Below are 21,804 nucleotides of genomic sequence, written 5' to 3'. Positions count from 1 at the left end.
CATTTTCCTCCCTTTCAAATCTCTGTTCCACTCCACGCCCTCCTGTTTTTCTCTGGGATTCTCTCTCCCTCATCTAATTCAAATTGAAATGGAGTAGTGACTGTGTTGAATATAAAAAAAGACCTAGTTTGCTTTCTCAAAAGTGAACGACGTGTGGCTCTGTCCCGCTGTGAAGATCTTCATTAAGATGAAATTGAGATGGAGTGGGAGTGTCACAAGAACAAGCCACCAGTGAAGCTGAATGAAGCCTCGCAGTGTGCTTCTAAAGTAGAATTGTATATACTATAAATAAATCAAGCTGGAAGTTGCAAAAGCTGAGTGATAATTGAAGATTTACTCTAAATAAGTCTGAAAGGGAAACTTGATATGCATTCTTAAATATCTTTACTGCAATATAATTATTATAAAGGCTTACATTTTGTGTTCATAATATTCAAAACTGACCTTTTTAAAATATAAAAATTTCCACAATAAACTAATTCAACATTTAATATTTCTCAATTTGGACTGAATGAAGTCCACTGGATTGTGTGCTCTGGGCATCATATAAGGAAAATACAGTGAAGTCATATGCAACACACAAAGCTCCTTTCACCAAAAACCACTTGGAAATGCTGCTGTAGCTGTTTGATTGCTATGCAGGTACTGGTTGTCATAGGAACGGGAAGGTGCACCAGTAAGAGGACGTATGATGTAGGCGGCGGGCTGCAGGCAATCAGGACACACAACCTGAGAACACAGCAGTAAATAGACTATGTGCGATAATCCTAACATGGACACCAGTTGGTCACGCTGCAGCGAAGCCTGCACTCGGCTCAATGCACAGCACGCGCTCCACTGCAAAAGCCAAGCGAGATCATTAAAGGCCACGGTTTAATTTTACGTCTCCCTCTACAAAGAATTCATGCAGCTATGCTGGGATCCGTTTCTCCTGTGGTTTAGTCAGCCTGTGCATCGCTCCTCGTGCACACCATTCACAACCACGTGCCGTGTGAACATCAAAGCACGTATGAATGGGCTCCAAGACATGATAAAGCTTAGGGCTGTGAATGTGAACACTCATACGCAGACGCTGCAGTATCTGTTCCTTGTTTGTATTTCCATATTATATCTCACCATATCAAATTCCTCTTACTGTTGTCCTAGACTTTATCTGTGGGGAATTAACAAGTCATATGTCCTGCTTTAGAAAAGGTTTTCAGTTTCTGAGTCTGACGATATATTAGTAGTGGGAGTAAAGAAGGAGCCTTAGCAGCTACGGTTAGACTGAACTGACCGTATAATAATTATTGGTGATGTAACCACCCTCCATTGCTCTATCTGGATACTACAAACTACAACATGGATTCACTCCAAAGCCATTGTTTGATCACTTGCTCCCAGCATGCAGACATGATTAGCATCTAGATTTTGTCAGCTAGCTACCTGTGAGAGGAGCCTGGGCCCGTGTTTTGTCTGACAGACTTAAAAGGTGCATTCCGGAGCTGTGACACGCAGGTCAGACACAAAGCCCAACACACTTCTTTTTCTGTTGAAATACACAGGCCCAGGCACCACCACTGAATACGTGACCTACAGGGGTGGTGTGTCTTTTTCCCGCTGTAAATGAGACAACTTGCAGTAGTATCTCAACACATGAACAATGGGTTATAAATCCTAGGACTGTGTGGGGGCGAACAACCTCGCACTGTATGAAACGTTTGTAACTGCCCAAACAATACAAACAACATAGAAATAAAGACACAAGGCTGACAGATCATGACATAAGAGCACATGTACAAGAAACAATGAGGAAGCCAATCCACAAGCCTTGAGCCCTGTTCTTGGCCTTGGCCTCGTTTCCCATGGGGGTGTGGTGAGTGTGTGTGTGTGTGTGTGTGTGTGTGTGTGTGTGTGTGTGTGTGTGTGTGTGTGTGTGTGTGTGTGCGCGTGCAGTGGTAGTGACAGGTCCTCAGGGTGACTTACACAGTCACAGCTGTTGCAGCTCCCACAAAGACATCTCCAGGGGAACAGAGGGCTACTGCTCCTCCACACGAATTAGCACAAGGGCGTGCGCTTGCTCAAAGGCACATGACACACACAGTGAAGCAGGCACTGCTTACATATTAGCGCATACTGTAGATGAGACAATGGTTGTTAGGATTCCGTAAAAATCATCAACAGCCTGCTCAGCTAAAGAGCCTGACGTTGAGCTCCATTTGTGACACGCGCTTTTATAATTAGGAATATTGTTGAATTCACGTTTGCTCACCTGTCATGAAGATGACAGCTCTGACGGCAGACCGTGAGAGCAGCTCCACTACAGTAAATACAGCTGTCATATCTAATGAGTGCATTACAATAGTGATTAGCCAGCAATTCTCCCTTTGTACTGGAAATGCGCTGTTTGGGCAGAGCACGAGTAGACGCAAGGCACGCGTAGAGTGGGAGGAAAAGCAAATCAGGAATCTGTGCTTCTACAAACTGTCACCTCGGTCTAAATGGACTGTACAGTGAAAAGGGTTTTCCCAAATTCTTTAGCTTTATCTCAACATAAAGCATAAAAAGCTTTATGCTGTAATTGGCTGCAGACCGAGGTCAATTGCAGAAAAATCTGCTGGCTGACGTTTAGTAATTATTACTCAGTCATCATAATCTCTTACTCACAGACATACAAGAACACACACACACACTTGAAAGAAGAGTAAAGACAGCAGCGGAGGATCGGCTCGGCATACACTCATTTTACTCCCAGCAGGTATAAAATCTTCTTAAGCCAAGATCAAGGGGCTGAAACTGTGGAGCACCTGAATAGTTCAAAGCTGCTGTGGCTTGCACATTACTTTGTTAGTGTTCTGGTGACTCAAGATTACTCAACGTGATTTCTGTGAGTTTACGGTGCAGCGTGCAGGTTAGTATTAAAAACAGATGTGTTAATTAGTTAGCTTTTAGGGTATTAGTAGTAAAAATATATGGACACATCCCCATTCTGGTACTAGTCAGACTGAGATAAGCTAAAGTGATGATTTGATTTCATGTTTAAACACAGAAACCATTAAAATGTTTGTATTTGCCTTGTAATAAAAAAAAAATTTCGTAATAAAAGTTTTTTTTAAATGGGTCGCTCATTTTTGCTTCTAAAAACCTGTGCATTTAAATCAAAGCTTTAATTTAGGTCTGTAAAGAATTGATCTGATATTTCTCCAGAATAATGTCTTCAAAAAAGGAAGTGAGGGTGCAGCTGTGTTGACATGTAAGTAGTTTTCCTGTGTGTGGAAGCCACTAGTTATTTCAAGGTTCTTCCTGCAATAGTATCAGAGCAGTGACAGACTAATGAGGCTAAATGATGATGAGGTTTTAAGAGACAGTCTCCAGTAGGGAGAAAAGATTTGTCAAAGAGCTGGAAGAGAGAGAGAGAGAGAGAGAGGATTTCCACTGGAAGCACTACAGAAGACCTCTACAGCTTTTAGAAACACGACCATGTGGCAGAAAAGCTGGGCTCATGTAAACTCCAGTCCCAGTAACCCCACTGGGAGTCATGGTTGAAGCTTTTGTGTGATAGAACATTACCATTCATCTTACCATAAGGAAATACCCTCTTTCAGAGGAAGGTCAAAGGTCAGGGTTAACAACCTGGTCTCGGGTCCTTGGTGTAAACACACTTGTCTCATTACCCAGCAGCTCTCAAATCCATCCCTAGGGTACACAAATTTCTGCTCCACTCTTCCTGCGTGCACAGATGTAGTCCCTCTCTCAGCACCCCAGTGGCCAGACTGCTAGCCAAGCAACGGACTTGAGAATCCATGTCATTCCTTCCAGTTAGCAGCTCAACAAAAGGTCAAGCATGGGGTAAGCTTCAATCAAAATATTCCTAAAGCGCATTTCTCCATGCACCTCAATAAAAACGGATTATTTAATCAGCACTGGCACAAACAATGAGCCAGAAATGGTATTTAAGGCTAAGAAGAGGATCAGACAATATCCGAGATTAGAAGACTAGTAAAAGCACAGTGACAACTATTTTATTTAACTGTATGTCACTTTAAGTTGACTTTGATGTGATGTAGACATACTAAGCAATGAACCATTGAAAAGAGAGTGACACATGTGAAAAGAGAGACAAACATGACTGACAAGGAGTTTTACAGTCACTGCTCATTATGTTAAATGAAGAAATAAAGTACGTGCTGATAGTACTGCTAAGCACGATACAAGATCATAATCTCATCTATAACGTGTCTCTTTTTTAAAACAAAACGATGAGTGCACCTTGAGTCAATAGCCATCAGTTCAGTTTTAAACATAACTACTTAATGAGAACTGACACTGCTGTCCTCTTTTCTGAAGCCTTCTCTGCATGATGCGACAACAATAGCAAGAGCACAGGGTCAAGGGGTGTGTGTGTGTGTGTGTGTGTGTGTGTGTGTGTGTGTGTGTGTGTGTGTGTGAGTGAGAGAGAGAGAGTAAGATGGGGGTTACCATGTAGTCAAGTCAAACAAAGACAGCCTGTGACACAACTTCAGCTAGCCTTTCTGTGTCCCTCTCCTTTTTCACCAGGCCTCTAAATGTTTTTCTGGTTTTAGTTTTCTCAATGGTGCCATTGAAAGAAAAGTCAGTAGGACCTCATTCTATGAGGACTTTATGAACTCCTATAGAATGTATGACCTCTCGGAGAGAAACCTGACAGCTAAAGATCATTTTCCTATCAGTCATTGTTCAAATGGGCGCAGAGGGGCAGCTTTTCTACTACTAAAAACATTGCTACATTCATATGACACAATATAAATTAGATTTATAATTAAGCCACACCACTTGCATGATCTTCCCCTTGACAACTATGACTGCAGCTGCCTACAGAAGCTAAGCTGGTGGGGATAAATTGTGGCAAGGCTAGATAGCTGTCATTCATAGCGATTATAGAGCCCAGCAGTTCTCTGTGATGCCTGTGACACTATTATGTCTTTTGGGCTTTTCTTTGTAGATTGTCAAGTTGCACTAGTCACAGTTACGCAAAGTTAAAATATGAGGGAAAAAAACTCAAGGCTTACAGTGGGTGCATGATACAGTGAAATTAATGTCAGGAGTAAAAGTGCTGCTAATTTTAAGAACATTCAGGGCAACTTCTCCATGAAGCACACAATTTTTCCAGTAATACTGAATGACTGCTTGAGGATTCCTAATGAAATCTAGTGTCTGTTTTAGATGATAAAAACTTAGGCTTTAATCTCACAATCTTGGAAATTCAAAGTACAACGGAAACATGCAGTCAGTCTCTGAAAATGTGCAAGTTGACAACACAGATAGGCATTGGTCCTTAAAGCACAACACGTAAAAGAGAAACAAAAACGACAGATCCCAAAGTCTTCTCCGTCCATTTTATTCTTACCATGGTGTATGATAATGTTGGTGGTTTCCAGATATCCTTAGAACAGTGGTACTGAACCTCACCAGTTTCATATGCACATTCACCGAACCCTTCTTTATTGAAAAATGGAAATGCATTAATACCACTGTGTTCAAAAACAAAACCAATACAATGCATGACCTCAAACATTACATACAGAATTTTTCACAAAGACGTGACCTTTTGTAATACTACCATACCTTATGTATTCCAAAAATGAACTTATCACCTAATTTCCATCAGGGTACGCCGCTACAATAATAATGATTATCAGATTGACATGGATGGGAAGCTAACCAGCCATGAGTGAAAACAGTTTCTGGTGATGTGCACGTCAATCAAAACGAAATCAAAACATGACAAACAGCAGTGTCAAAACTATTGTGTATTGGCTCTAGGAAATCATAGATCGTACAGACCCCAAAACTTCAAAATTATTGCATGTCTGGCAACACTTGTGCCAAATTCCCTGCAGCACAGATTGGCCAAGCAATGTAACGGGATCATCTGCAGCCAATGATCGCCAAGCGGGGCGTGTCATCAAGAACCATATGAGTTGGGAGAGTGTCTTGTGTCTTGACCTCCGCTGAACCAGAGACTGACTTACTTGTTACGGTACAGCTCTTTTTTTTTTTTAAAGGATGCACCAGTATGTGATTGACTTGCTGATCGTATTGGATGGATAGTATCGATGGAGCCGATTCTTCTTTCTGCCTTAAATAAATGGCTAGTGTCCAAAGGAGATTGTGAAGACTTTTACATTTTCACTTACTCTTTCAATTATTCCCACGTGCAGGAGTTACTGCTCTTAATATAAGTCTAAGTAATGTCTGGCAGTCATGGCTGCAGCAGCTCCCTCCACTATGAGAAAGAAGTCAACAAAACAGCAACAGAAGGACAGAATGACAGAATTAAATGGCCTCACACTTTCTTCATCACTGTAGACGACAACTGTAGTGGTTTTAATGCGCAGAAGGCAGCGGCAGTTAGTAATCAATTACTTTTGTGGTACGCTGCTGTACTTTTAATGTTTTTAACCACCGCGTTTTAACCACCATATTTAGTTAAAAGTTACAAAACTCTCAGTGTATCATCTTTCTGCGTGAACATCTCACGTTACAACATGGAAACCTGCGGCTTATAGAAAGGTGCATTCTATATATGGAAAAAAATTTTTATAATGAGTGAATAAAAAGGGATGTGGCTTAAATTTGGGTGTGCTTTATAGCCCGGAAAATACGGTAAATGGAAGAAATGCTTGGTTATAGCTTTTAACTGTACCTATACACTATATTACGTGTGGACAGAGGGTGACCTAAAATGCTGAATTCTCTCTTCTCATTCTATGCATAAATATATAATATAATATATAATATACATAATACATTTAAATGTTCATTTAAATCCAATATAATAGACAGCAGCAAAAATGTTCAATGTACAATCCCTTTCAAATCTGATTCTGCCAGCGCATCATAAAATGTGTCACTATCTAAATGTCAGTCAACTAAACAAAGCACTGAACTACCAGAAAACAGAACCATTTAAAGTTCAAATACATGCATAAAAACTAATGTCAACTTGATTTGAACAGCAGACCTCATGTGGTGTAAATGAGGACCATAAAGAACAGCTGTTAAAAAGTTTATAGACTACAAGGCAGGCACAGATAAACTTCCGCAGGAGGAAGGAATAAAACATTCAACCATTGTAGTCAAATTGACTTCTCCTGAGAAATCATGCCTTGTGTCTTGTCCTGTCCTCATCCAGCCTCTTTCTTCATCTACATTTCATGGCATCCCACCAACCCTGTCCTGAGGCAAGCTTCATCCCTTCAATCCAGTGCCTATTCAAGAGAGAGGCGGCAGAGCAGCAACAGCAGCAGACTAAGAGCTGCTAGAGGAAATTAAAAACACATCAACCACTCCCTTATCCTCCCTCCTCTTGAGCAAGGCCAAATACTAGAGCCTCCTAGTAAAGTCTGCATGTCCCAAACCTTCTTTAAAATTTATTGCCACAATACCACAGGCCTACATTATAAGAGTGTAAGAGCTCTGACAGCACCATCTCAGTGTGGGCTGGAAAGAGGTATACTGATCACAGCTGCTTCAAACGCTTGCATTTGTATAAAAGGAATTCTTTTGAACATTTACAAATACTTGTCTACAACAATGCAAAAGTATATGGTAACTGTAAATACAACTAACTTCATTAGACATAGACTGCTGTATTATAGTGGTTGTTGATGATGATGTTGATGAGACGTTTCTAATTGATTTCAGCCCATTAGACTGTAGTTAGAGACCAGTCCATCACAAACACATGTTAGACATTCAGAGAAGGCGGGATAGAAGCAGACAGGGAAATGATGAACAGGAAATAACAGGCCAGAAACATGGAAAGTACAAAAATGGAGGAACCCTAGGCTTTCACAGCCACTCGACTAGCTGACTCAAATTCCCCACATTCTCAAATTTAGTATGCAATTACTTAAATCTCTGGAGTCCTTTTTGTTATAGATGGATGTGAAGTGATTGATGTGAACTAAACTAACTAGGAAAACCCTTTTAATATAACACATTTGTACATTTGGTTAATCTGGTTTATATTAAGTACAAAAATGTAAAATAAAAAATGCAGCATAAAAAGGTGCTTCAGCTGTAGCGTTGCTCGTTCAAAGACTGTCAGACTGTATTTTGTTTGTCTACGCTTGTCAGTCCTGTAGAACAGTTTCATGTAAACACATGACAAACAGTCCAAACCCAAAACCCCCAAACAAAGCCAGTTGCTGGATCTCCTGGCAAAACAGGAAATACAACTTCATCACAGCAGCATGCACGACACAGCAAAGATGACGTTGGGCAAACCAGACAGTCGAGTTTCACTACGCCAGGAGGTAACGCACCTTTTGTTTCAATGACTGTCATGAGGCATAAGTACACATGCAACAACAAACAGAAGAGAGCGGCTGATTTTAAAAAAATGTAAAGACCATGATTTCCTAATCAACTAAAGTTACAGTGTGGGAGTAACTGGGTACTGTGGGTTCCTTCAAAGCCTCTGTAAATGGCCTTGTTAAAGAGACTGCCCTGTGTCATTATGTGCCACATGTGTTGAACACACACACACACACACACACACACACACACACACACACACACACACACACACACACACACACACACACACACACACACACACACACACACACACACACACACACACACACACACACAGGTTTTCCTTGGCAGCCCCTGTCTTTTCCTCACTTTTCTTTTGTGTCATCCTTGCTGCTTCCCACCTGTGTGTTACTGTTCATTTTTTCTTCTCGCGGCCAGATGGACAGAGCAGAGGGACTCAGAGAGAGAGTGAGTGGGTGAGAAACACCAGATTGTCCAGTTCTTGCTGGGTGGCCAGCGTCCAAGCCGTTTGCTGACGGCGCGTCACAACAGCAGCTCACACTGCAAATGTTACACTAACGTACCACACACACTGACATCCTGTGCATTGGAGCATCTAATGAAGCTTCTTCTGTAGCCACCCACTAACCACTTACTGCTGTGGTTGGGCCTGATGCATTTTATAAACGCAGACCTGGGGAACAGGTGTCACATACACTCAATGGCAGATGTAGGAGGTAGAACACTGACGGGAATAAAAGGCTCTCTACTAAATTCTGACAGAGCATTTTAGTTTCGTTAGGTAGTAGCTAGGCACTCACACAGGTAAATATTGACAGAAGGCTTACATGGAACCTGGCTCGAAGTTCCACCTCGGGCTTTGGCTCAAAATGTTGAAGTATGTGTAACCAACGTCACAAACACAACACAACTTTTTCTTCCTCCTATACTGAAACTTCCAGTTCTCCATGTCGTTATTGTGTTCACTTATGGGGAAGGTCAATGCAGTGATTCAGACAGTGACTAGTTTGAACAAGATCATAATTTCTGATAAATTGCAAGCGGCTAGTGTCTAAACTGACTCATACAGGATTAGAATCCGGGATCTGTGACTTGGCAGACATCTGCCTTTCCTACCAAGACTAAAAGGTATGTCTCAACTCTACTGTGCCACCAGTATTCTGCATAGGTACGATACAAAGAGACAAATCAACCACATTAAGGGAACTATGTAACCTTTGGTACCTGGTAAATTACTGTGATTTTGGGATGTCACTGCTTCTCTTCACAAATGGAAAACTTCACAATTCTGACATTTAGATTGTAATGAACACAAAAATTGCACATGGACAATCCTACAGACACTTTTAGCAGTTATGACTCTTTATCAAGATATTGAGAGGTTTGTTTTTGTTAACTGTAATGATTCCAGTTCTAATTATCTAAACGGTCTACTACTCAAAGTAGGCAGCAATCACTATTTACTTACTTAAATAAATTGAACTCTTTTACCTTGTCACCATGAGGCAGGTAACAGTTAAGATAAATAGGAGGGAAGCAGCCTCACCTGCTCTTATTTGCTTCTCCCTATGACAGACTGGCCTCCTCAACCATCTGTCTGACAAAGAGCCTGTGCCAGACCAGACTACCTACAGTAGTAAAGCAGGGCTTCTCCAGAGGTTCCTTCCTGGGTAATACAAGTTTTGCATAAGCAAATAAATGAAATGTTTGTTTGCCATGTTTACCCAAAGTCCACATTTACATCGCATGTATAGGAGAAATGTGTTAAATCTAAACCCAGGCCTTTAAGGTCTTATTAGCTATGCATAGCTGTGACCTGGTTGAACAGTGACAGTGTTCTAATAGTAACCCCACCATAGATAATGTCGTTTTCAGGGAACAAAGATCTTTTATGAGGACAAGTCTCTTATAGTAACATGGTCTCATGGCTGCCCGAACCCATCACAGTCTTGTACGCAGCTTTGTCCTGGACACCTTTATACTGTAGAATGCTGGTAGAGTTCTGTCATGACCAAGCCAAAAACTGCATACAAAGGAAGTGCAACTGCTTTTGAATGAGACCAGTCACTGTGTCTCATCGGGGTTTTTTTCTTCAGTATCTATTTAATACTCTGAAAAAAATCCCAATTTGTTCAACACCCCCACCCTGAGCTCCCCTGAACACAGACTCATCAGACAAGTCTCCCTTTCAGTTCTCAAATCAGCCTTTGTTAATTATAAATCTCTCCCTGTCCTCTTCCTCTAACACACACAGATGGGGGTGGGGAATGCCCAGAGCAAACACAGGACGATGAACATTAAGAAGTAAGTGAGCAAATAGATGTATGTGGGGACTGGACATAGTTAGAGAGAACAGGACTGGGTAGATATTGAAGAGACAAGAGACTCCTCTCTGCTAAAAAGGACAGACACACATGTACAGTGACAGGGCCACTGCTGCTTTAACAACACAATCCCACCAGTAAATCAGTCTTTACTTGTTCACTGCCTTTCCTTCTCTTTTACTAGCATAAAAGCTCCAAATCGTCCTCAAATGTCATGTGGAAACCTGCTAGGTCATAAATGGACTAGATTTACAAACAAACGTTTTAAACGCAGACACACTAGAAGCCACATTAAAAGCACTGTGCACAGTTTGGCTTCATTAATGCTGTGGTCTACATTTCTCAGTGCAACCCACCCATATATGAAAAGAGGGAGAGACGCCTGCGCAGGAAGAATGTGAGGAACGTGGTGTTGTGAATCCATTATATTAAAAAGGGGGGAAAAGCATGTGATGCTGGCTGGCCTCTGGATAAGGACAGACTCATTGGAGCTCGAAGTGGACTGTAGTTAGAGACCTGCCCATCACAAACCAGTCTGAAGGGAGACAACTAAAAATAAAATGAACAGAGGGGGCCAACTGGGAGAATCGCTTCAAACCACAGCACGGCTACTTCTCTGGATGGTTTATGACCAGGAAACTCTTTGACAACTCACATACACAGCTGCCACCAACACTTGTATGCATCCACTTATGAGACAAAAAAAAACATCATTTTGTCACAAATATTCATAAACTGTGGAAGAAGGACAAAAAAACTCATAGGCAGTAAGAATGAAACCATCAGCTCACTCTGGGAAGAGGATTAAAAGCATTAAGCTCACTGATTTGGCAGGAGACCCTGAGATGGTGTGCTAAGTTGGTTGAAGCACACCCCAAGTCTTACAGGGGCACCGGCTTTCATCGCCCTTGGCTTTCTCCATTTGTGAAGTTATATGCTCTCTTCACATCTGTATGCTATTTTATTATCTATGAGCTGAAGGAAAATAAAACATCCACAACCTATACTTGAGACCTCAGCCAGCACTGGTGGGCACATATACACACACACACAACACTTCTCACACAACGTCACAAACCAGACACTGTGGTAACATGAGTTTGTGGTGAAACTGTAGTACCGTAGCTCAGCTAGCACAGTCTCTAGTATAGTCCCAGGTCCCAGAGAGACCAGGCACTGTTTGCCTGCAGGACTTTGACTGGTGAGAGTACAAACACAGTACAGTAGCTCCATTGAGACTGAGCTGTAACACAAAGCTGCAGAAAAGTACTATATAAACCGACACTGTGAGAAAAAGAGAAATAAACAATAGCAGCAGAATGTGGAAAATTGAATCAGAGAAATGAGCAGCAGCTGCAAATCTCTGAAAGTAGGTAAGTGTGCTGTATATTTGTCAAAATATACAACAACAGGTGCGAAGGTGTCCCATTCACACTTTGCAGGGTAGTGCTGACAGATGCCCAAGATCCAACAGAACAATATTTTATTACCAGATCCAGAGTTATCCCTGTCCGGGGCCAAACTAGTGCAGAGTGTTGTCACAACAGGCTAAATCCACCCAGAAGTCGTCTCTCTGTATTTGGTTTAAAGCATAGACTGAGCCCAGGGTGTGGTTCTACAGCCATGCACGTACTCACGTTTGCATGTGCACCCACACTGGGCCGCACATGTGTGCACAAAAGCACACAGTGGCCTGCTTGTTTCACAGGCACAGAGAGCAAACATGTGGAGTGAAAACTAATGTCTAATGACAAAACGGATGGAGAGAAAAATAACTCAAAAGGGAGGGGAGGATATGAGAGGGGAAGGGCTGGAAGCAATAAGGTTCATTTTAAGCAAGGGTGAATATTCAAATTATTGAACAACACCATCCCATGTCTGTGTATTAACTATTCAACTACACTGAATGATCCTAGCTTAGCATAACATCTAGCCTGACTAAGAAGAAGAAAGTCAGTGCACCTGGTAAGTGGATTGTGTTACTTTAAGTAGAGTAAGTAGAGCTGCTCTACTTGTTTCCTCCTGCTACCAGTGGTTGTTACCAGTCCTTCATTTGGGCTAAGTTTGCTGGATGCTGATGCTGTCTACACACAGGCGTGTGGACAACATACAGTGGTCAATAATCATTTTCTCACCTAGCTCTAAGAATGAAGGTTAGTGCACATAGTTCCTACACTTTAGAACTTTTCCTTTCTAAAGTCTGAGGGGAGGAGAAAAAAAAAACACACCCTCGAGTCTCCCCACGGGGCTGCCAACATTCCTGTAAAAACTCAGACGTGGGAACTACTCAAAAACACAGCCTGACGTTTATGTACACACTTACATTCACAAGGGGGGGAAATAAGAGCGCTTTTGTAGTAGTTGTATGGCGGAAAAGCGCTTCATGAAAGCAGCTGTGCGTGTTTTAAGGTGTTTGGGATGAGAGAAGCAACAAATTTCATGTCTGGGAGGAGGAAGGGGCAGAGAGGTCATCTAAGTGCATATCCAAGACAGAGGAGGAAGGTGTTTGAGTGGCCCTACTCAAAGTAGGGCAAAAGAGTGTCAAGAGGAGCCGGATGACAGCAGTGACCTTCAGTATACACACAAGCCGTAGCGTAGAGCGTCTCCTGTCAATGTCTTGCTGTAAATCTCTTTGCGCTGCATCGTTTAGTCGTACTCATCACAGGGAGAGGAGATCCGCTCCACATACACAACCCCTCCAGAGAGCACACAACACACAGGAGACTGTATTTCCTCTGCAGCTTCAAACACAATCCATCCTCATTCCCTCTGAGTCTTTCACCTCTCTATGGGGGGGATTATATTGCATTCATTGTCTCTCATTACCATGTGTTCCGTTGTCTTTTTCTTTTGATTATCATTTCTCAGGTAAAGCCTTGCCTGACAATTATGTAATCAGAGCTCAGCTAAAGAGGTCAAGCAAGAAAAGAGTGATGGCAACAGGAATCAAGGGAGTGTAAGTGGAGAAGGAAGCGCATGGGCTGGATTTCTTTTACAAACTAATTTCCCTTTTAGCCTGTCCCTCTATCGGGCCTTCTATCCCTCTTCCCTGCTTCTCTCCCAGAGTTATCAGCTCATCCGTCTCCTCCTCTCCCACGATGATAACAGCCCATGCTGCAGCACAACAGCCAATCTGTCACTTCCTTCTTTCCTCCAATGCCCAATGCTCTCTAACCTGCCACCATGCACTAGTTACAAAAGTGGTCACTGTTGCACAGATGCCAAAATAACAATAAATATAACAGATGCACACATCTGGAACACATAAATATGACAGTACATGTATTAGTGCAGGGTAGAATTACTTCAAAGACTAAGAGCATTTAGAGCGATAAGCATTTTAATGCAATGTTTCAAGTTATGGCATCAGCAGAGCTATTTATAATACTATTAATTTAATTATGCACTTAAATAAACAACACTGGAAGGCACGAAAGTCTGTGTTCAGGCTCAGTAAAAAGATTGTGTGCGGGTTTTTTATCTGTATCTAACTTGCACAGCCTCTGTGACATCATGAACATATTAGCATACTGTATTCTGCCTGTGCAGAGGAGCTCAAACAATCGTGTGTGGAAACAGCCTTTCAAATTGCCTCCATTCCGCCATCAAATCTGATTTGGAAATGAAGAGGGAAAAAAATGCACAATTTAATAGTGCGCTCCAAAAATGGGGCCAAGAGGCATTCATGGAATGACCACATGCTACAATCTATTAGTATTAAAACAATGGCTCTATAGTCAGCAGTCATTGCTTGAGATTTGGGCCACGAAGAGGCACATGGAAGAGACAGTATTCAAGTATGCTTGAATACTTGATTTTCATTTCAAACAAAGGAAAATAACTACAAACTCTCCCACTTCCACCTGGACCTGCAAAGGAAGGGGGAAGGATGACTGTGTTTTAAAAGGACATACAGGTCACTGAAAGCCAAACATCCTGAGTGACAGAGGAAAAGGGAAACTATCTAAATCTTTCTACGTGCCTCCTGGTGATTTTGGCACCAAATCTTAATTTTCCAACAGTTTTTTTGGCATAAGAACACCAACAAAGTTTCAGCTACGTGCCAGAGACAAACTGCATACAATTTTTCTGAGCTTGAAATGAATGCCTGTCCTCATGTCCTGTGAACGGGTCATTCATCTCGATGACTGATCTCTGCAGTGTGAAGCCACTTCACTCCCCGATGTCTAATGTATGATTCATAGCATTGCTCATCTCCACCACACTCTAGCTCCGTAGTGCACACTCACTTCCTTTTGCAATGGGTTGGACAACACGAAGCAGCACAATCAGAACCAGCAGGCGCAGAGAGACCAACAAGCACCTCCAAATAAAACACAAATGGAATTTTACTTGTAGTGTATGTGGACCACCAAGATGCTAGTGGCTTTATAGTAAGACAAAATAATCATACGCCCATCTTTAAGAAGAAAAACATATTGTGGGCCAGATCATGATGACCTTTTGATGATCCATTGATTCAAACATGTGCAGAGAAGAGAAGCTCTTTCTACTCATGAATATTGTTTAACAGTGACTGCAACTGTAATGCTGTCATGAAACTGTATTACAGGAGGTCATGAGAAGTGACACTCCGCAAATTAAATTTGAAATTGATTCTATTTGTAAAAGCTTTTATATTGTGTACAGTTAGTTCACACCAAAACATTAAGCTCATGACTTGGCAAGTATAGAGTTGACCTCTATACAAAGCTCAAATGTTTGCGAAGCACAGAAGGTTAATTTGCTTCAGGTCTCTGCATAAAAACAGATGGAGACCGAATCAGCTGTTACTTTATCCCATCATGAAGGATTTGCCCTTCCAGAACACAACTTGTTTGTGTGCATGCACACATACACGCACACATTCACGCACTGGATGAACCTTAAGAGAAGGAGGAACTGGTCTGGGAGTTGAGTCTGGAAGTGTGTAGTTCTGACCGCACTAGAAAACAATATGATCGCTGAACTTGACTGAACTTTAGACAACCTCAGCAAAAATGTTCAGTCATAAGCAGGTGTAACAAAAGCAGTATGCAAACTCAACTCTAAAGACCCAAGAACCATAAGACTGAAAAAACAGAGAAAGTCTGCTTCCTGACAATACGAGATGGTTGTCTGGGCGCTTTGCAAGTCTCTAGAACAAAGCCTGTTCCCAAGAGATCAAATGCATGAGCTGTGCTTCTATCATTACCAGCTCTTACAGCACAGCACTGAAATGCCATTATCATTCATCAGTAACCTTTGTGAGAGACATATAGGCTGGAGAAAAACATTATAAAATGAATGATGAATAAATGCCCTTAATGCTATGGAGATGAGCACACTCAGCTTTGCCCGGGGTCAGAGCAGGCCTTTAGTCAGTAACTGTGGAGAGTCCCAGCCCTTGTGGGCTTGGATCCAGTGTAAGAATTCAGAAATAGCCCGTAACAGTCAGATCTAATTTTCCTACAGTCCTGTGTGTGAAAATCTTGAAATCTCTTTCAGTCTGAACTCGCCACCTCGCACAGCCAAGTATAAGCTCCTTCCTAGTTGGACAACCATTAGTAAATGGGTGGTCTCCAGCTTAAACCGCTAAAAGGCGAGCTAGACCTCTAGAAATCAATCTTTACGTTCACCACTTTGTCAGAGTGTCTTAATGCATTGCAGCCCATGTATTCTTCTCCTATAACACTGTCAGATGGATGGTGAAGCGTCTACTCTCGTTCACTACCGTCGCTACCAGAACTGACCATGGGCAGGACATGGGCCGACCTGTGGCAAGAGAGGCCTCCTCCACATCTGTGTTTATCCTCAAGCTAAAACCAACAGGCTAAATTTACCCCAGTCAAACATACCCAGCACAGAGAAGGGTCAGGAGAAGAAAGATGTAGCCTAGGATGTAGGTTGTGCTATGCAAGGGCCTATTCTGACTTTTGCCTCATACCTCAGTAGAAGAAAATATAGCACTATCAGTCGAAAGCACACGCAGCACTGAGAATCTCTGATTCATCCTCTTTCCTGAGAAGAAGGCACAGATTGGTAAACAACACCTTGAGGGAATTTGACCTCTGAGGGAGCGAGATGAAAAAAGAGGGGGCAGGATTGACAGATCAACTGCCTACCTAGCAAATGCTTTATAGCTACACAGTAGGCCATAAAGCAGAAGCTCATTACAGGAAACATGGTGTACTCCTCTCGCTATAAATCTCTCACCACTGTCATGCATGTTGATTTATGGATGATACCCTCCAGAGAGACAGAGCAAAGAGAGTGAGGACAGGGGGCTGAATGCTGCTGGTGGTCTGATACTGTACACCTGCTCTTGATGCTGCTCACAAAATAACACATCTGGTCGGTCTACCTACCACACTCATCGCATGTGTTTGTGCTTTACATGTCACGTCATGACTAGTCGGATAATTCCATCCTCATATTTCATTTACATGTCTACAGGAACTTCATTAGGATCATTATTAAAATACATGCTTTAAAGTTAAGGGTTACATCTATTTATGTTTATGTTTTCATGAACATATCTATAAAGCAAGTGCATTTTCTGTGGGGCCTGCTGTGCATTCAGTAGTCTCCCACAAAATGCACTTGTTTCTGTTTTCTTCTTCCTCTCTGTGGCTGCGTGCGTGTAACGTGTGCCTTTAGTTGTTTGGTAATTTCATGGTTAGTAAACTCTATTAAAGAAGTTTAAGATCATATTACTTCTGCAAAGCACACACAGAGGTAAAATGATGCTGCTGTACACCATGACATACACCATATGGCATTCTTGGCCCAGAGCATTGTCATTCCTCTCTGCAACCTGTGAAGACGCACCCGATGACAGTCAAGGTTGTCTGTTAATGTGCCCTCGTGTGCGTATTCTAGCACACACCAAGAGCACACATTTGTTCATTTCCATTAACCTTTATTTAACTAAGATGCCTCAGAGGACTAAACAGAAACCTGGCAGGAGACTTATTATTCTAAAATTACTATCAGCGGGAAGGCTGCCAAGGTGTTTGGGAAAGGAGAACCCCAACCAGAACGACTGCCAAAACATCATCTTAGCTACCTAGAATCATCAAAGGAGACACTCTTGGAAAAACCCCAGCAGATGCCTCCGTGCAAGACCCTGAAATCTTTGTCAGGAACAAAGGAGCAAAGAAAACAAAACTAAATCAACTGATGAGTCACCTCAACTGAGATAGAATGCGGTGATTCAACAGAATGTTTACAGGCAAAATAACTCAGGTGGGCCACATTCCGCTCTTTTTGAAGGCATTATTCTTGTATGCTTTGTTCCTGCAGCTGTTTGCAATAAACTACAAAATATGGAGCACAAAATATGAACTATTTCTCAAGATCACAGACTGCTATCTGGTACCCAGTGGAGCCAGTTACAAGCAGGCTGCTGGTGGGGCTTAACAATGTGCTGAGGGTAAAAAGGTACGATAAGGGGGCAGATACAGTGATAATGCTGTAAAAAATATTAAAACAAACTTGCTTATACAGAGGTTGTGTGTCTGGCAGGTTTTTGTAAAAGGTTCTATAGACTTGTTCAAAATAGGTTATTCTGGACCAAACTACTGTGAAGACAGAGAGGGATGAGAGGTGACGCTTCAAATATGAGATCGCTCTTCAGACACGAGGAAAAATGACAGCAAACCTTATACAGCTTTCATAACGTAACTGTGTCAATGGGCAGTCAAGTTCATCGCATTTTCCACACCACGGTATTATAACTGCCCCACAGTTTGACAAACCTGCAACATTCAGAGGGGTTTTCTCTAAGTTACAAACGCCTGTGGATTTCAATAAAACAACAAAGGACTTGCAGGGATGCCCCGCTGCATTGACTGGTCACAGAAGACATCGCCTGCCATTTAACTTCTGTTTACTCTGTAGTTTAAGCATGCATTGGAGACCAACTACAAACACGCAACATTAGAGTTGCACGTGCTGGTATATTGTCAGTCAATATACAGCGTGCTGGTTTCTCTTTGCCTTCGTATAAAACGATTTGATGTTTGACATGCACTTCCATGTCTTAACAAGAACTTTAAACACAGGGTAAAGACACAGAACATCATTATTAGATTTTCCCCAGCAATATTTATTCCATTGGGTCCCGGACAGTGGGAAACAGGGTAAATGATGGGAATATCTGCGATGGTGCCATGCTCTGCTGCTCTGCAGAAAAGCTGTGATCCTGGTACTCGACGTGTCATTTCCCGAGGCTTGGGGATTACGACGGTAACACGGGGGATATCAATGAAAGGTAGACGACACGAGAAGGCATCATCACCTCCCCATTCAGTACACATACGGATCTATACACACACACACACACACACACACACACACACACACACACACACACACACACACACACACACACACACACACACCACGCGCACTCTGCACGTCTTTTGACAACTAAACAAAATCTACATGTCCACACACGTAGATGTCGTGGAAACATGATCAGTCTTTATGACAATAAAACATGTTGCACAACCTACCGCGGAAAACCAGTGCCATTTCCAACTACTCCAACCCCCGCACCAAAGACATGCGTGCTGGTCAACGCACAGCTGAAGTATTCCCCATGTAGCGCAAGCTCATTCTCATTTAAATCTCCAGGCAAGGCAACTTCCGATCGCAGACCCGTGGACTACTCAATATTCAAAGCTCGTCCAGGCTAACTAGCTGGCTAGCTCCACTCCCAAACAAAGCTTTCATTGTCTGGAACTTGTAGTTTAACAGTTTTCTCTTGTCCCTTTCAGCCGTGATTAGCCCAGGTACGAAAAACTACAAATCCGAAATCTGCAGAAGACTGCGGACATGCGCACTGGAGCCCCAGTGACCAGAAAGGTTGTAAGATATTGTGTAGTTACCAGAATGTTGCGGTTAGCGGCATATTTGAGGGTTAAACATAGTCTGCTGAATGGCAGGCGGTCTACTGGTAGTAGAGAGCCGGCGGAAACGGCTCCAGAGAGGAGTGTGGCCAGCGTCTGAGCCGTAGTAAAGACGTTGTTCTCCGCATTGGGTGAAGTTGGTCGCTCGGCTGCCTCTCGGTAACGCTCGCGCACTAACGTTTAGTTCGCTCGCCACTTTTTAGCGCTTTTGAACAGCCACCAGTGTTCAACCACAACCGTTCGGAGAAAAATGTACGAACCCACCCCTTACCTGCTGCTCCGGTGATCCCGCTCGGCTCTTACTCCATTAAGAATAAATCTCCAGACACTGTGAAAACACCCGTTGGCCGACGGTCTGCTGTCTGTTCGCCGAGCGAGACGTTGCCAAGAAAGCTCAACCGAAACTACGGCGCGGCGGAGCTGCGCCTGTGCTCACTGCGCATGCGTGGGCCGTGTCGGCGCAGGCTACCGATAGTAACACACAGGGGGCGGCACGTTATTATTACTACTGGATAGATTGGGTGCATGAATGATATACATCATGCTTTAATGTAAGCACATGTGCCTGAAGGAGGAGCTATAATATATTGATTCATAATCTTTTGTCATTTGTAATTCAATTTGTTGATTATATTTTTATCGAGACTGATCTGAATCTGATACACAGCCAGTAGCTTAATTTATCACATAGTGGAGTAAAAATATATTGTAACACTCTGACTAGTGTAATGATAGTGGGGTTGTAATATATAATATATATACAGAATATATACATTTTCAAGTACACCAGAGTAAAATTAAATGCAGAATATTTGAGTAACTGTGATATGTTCCCATCTATCCAGCACCCTGTCTTCTTGTGAATATTAAGTCCAGGGTACCTTTGATTATACAGATTGAACACTGATGATGCTAGGGAATCATTGTCTTTAATTGTGCATTTTAATCAGATTGTGTTTATCACTCACAAGTTGGTCAGTAGCACTACCTGGTGGCCACTACATGTATTCTTCAGATCAGAAAACTCATCCCATATCAGTAAACTGTGTAATTTAGTCATATATGTGTGTGTTTTTGATTAACCCAGTCACTTTTCTTTTTAATGTGTGGCACCCACTAGACAAAAGAAGTTGTTGCAGAGATAGGGAATTGTTTGAACTGTTTCAAGGAAATAAAAGTTCTGTTTTGTTGAATTAAGAATGCAAAACACGAGGAGACTCATGACAGTACCTAAACTCAAAGTAACAATTGGTTTCATATTGATGAAAAAAATATATTGTGATATATTGTCATAACTGGTGGTTATGATAAACTTGCATATACATACATAAACACTGTTTATTTGTGTTCTAAAATGCAATATTCCATGTTATCTATGGAGTTGTCATTGAGAAGGTTTATTTTTTGGCAAATCAAAAGAATCATGCACACATAACTGTGCATGTGTAAGTCTACCACACATACTAAACAGACATAAAAAAATCACAAGAAGCTAAAAACAGGTAAAAGGAGTACAAACAAGTAAAGTAAACATCCATCCATTTTCCGTACCGCTGCATCCCATATGCGGGGTCGCGGGGGTGCTGGAGCCTAACCCAGCTGGCTATGGGCGAGAGGGGGGATCCACCCTAGACAGTCCATCGCAGGATAATGTAAACAATGAAAAGTAAATAAAGGCTCTGTTTCACTCATTAGCCACCAGAGGTCAGTAGAGTTTAAGCAATGCCTTGATATGGCGTTTTATATACATATAGCATAGCATTTAAAGCAGATTACACAGTAAATTATGTGCTACATAATGAAGCATTAACAAGATGTGGTACATTCATATTTTCAGCCCTATTGCCCGGGCTTATTGTCTCATCCAGAGAAAGTATTTTCCTCACTGTCGCTTAAAAAAACTCCCTGTGGAACATTTTTGCAAATAGCTGTGTTACCAGTGGGCAGCATTTTTATACCATCCTAGCGTCTGTGCTGTGTTCTTCAGCTAATATTTGGCATAGATAACAATAAAAAAGGAATAGTTACTTGGGAAAAAAGCATGACATTATATTTACATCACCGATCATTTTGAATTAACCACCACACTTCTGTGATTAACTATTGACATGTGCAACTTCATGAATGCAAAAGACTGTAATATTGACCGCAACGCAACATCTTACAAATTGACGTAACATTGGTAAATATACGTTAATATCAGCTGCCGGACAAATGTAGGTCAGGAGGTTCAGCAGTCGTACTCCTCGTGAACGACATTACCCACAGTGCACTAGCGCAAC

General features: G+C 42.0%; 1 protein-coding gene across 3 annotated transcripts in view; it reads right to left on the bottom strand.

Moving 5' to 3' along the window:
* The window catches only part of sipa1l3 (signal-induced proliferation-associated 1 like 3), a 47,636-nt gene extending 27,684 nt beyond the window's left edge, over positions 1–19,952 (bottom strand). For 2 of the 3 annotated variants that reach the window (XM_029171020.3, XM_029171023.3), the window contains exon 1: positions 19,794–19,952. The gene's annotated coding sequence lies outside the window, so the exon portion shown is untranslated. Of the gene's footprint in view, positions 1–19,126; positions 19,736–19,793 lie in introns of those variants that run through there. The other variant, XM_029171021.3, reaches the window with a different exon arrangement.
* Positions 19,953–21,804: the final 1,852 nt, after the last annotated feature.

This window comes from Betta splendens, chromosome 13 (genome assembly GCF_900634795.4).
Source record: "Betta splendens chromosome 13, fBetSpl5.4, whole genome shotgun sequence".
Taxonomy (NCBI): Eukaryota; Metazoa; Chordata; class Actinopteri; order Anabantiformes; family Osphronemidae; genus Betta; species Betta splendens.
This window is presented reverse-complemented; position numbering and strand designations above follow the sequence as displayed.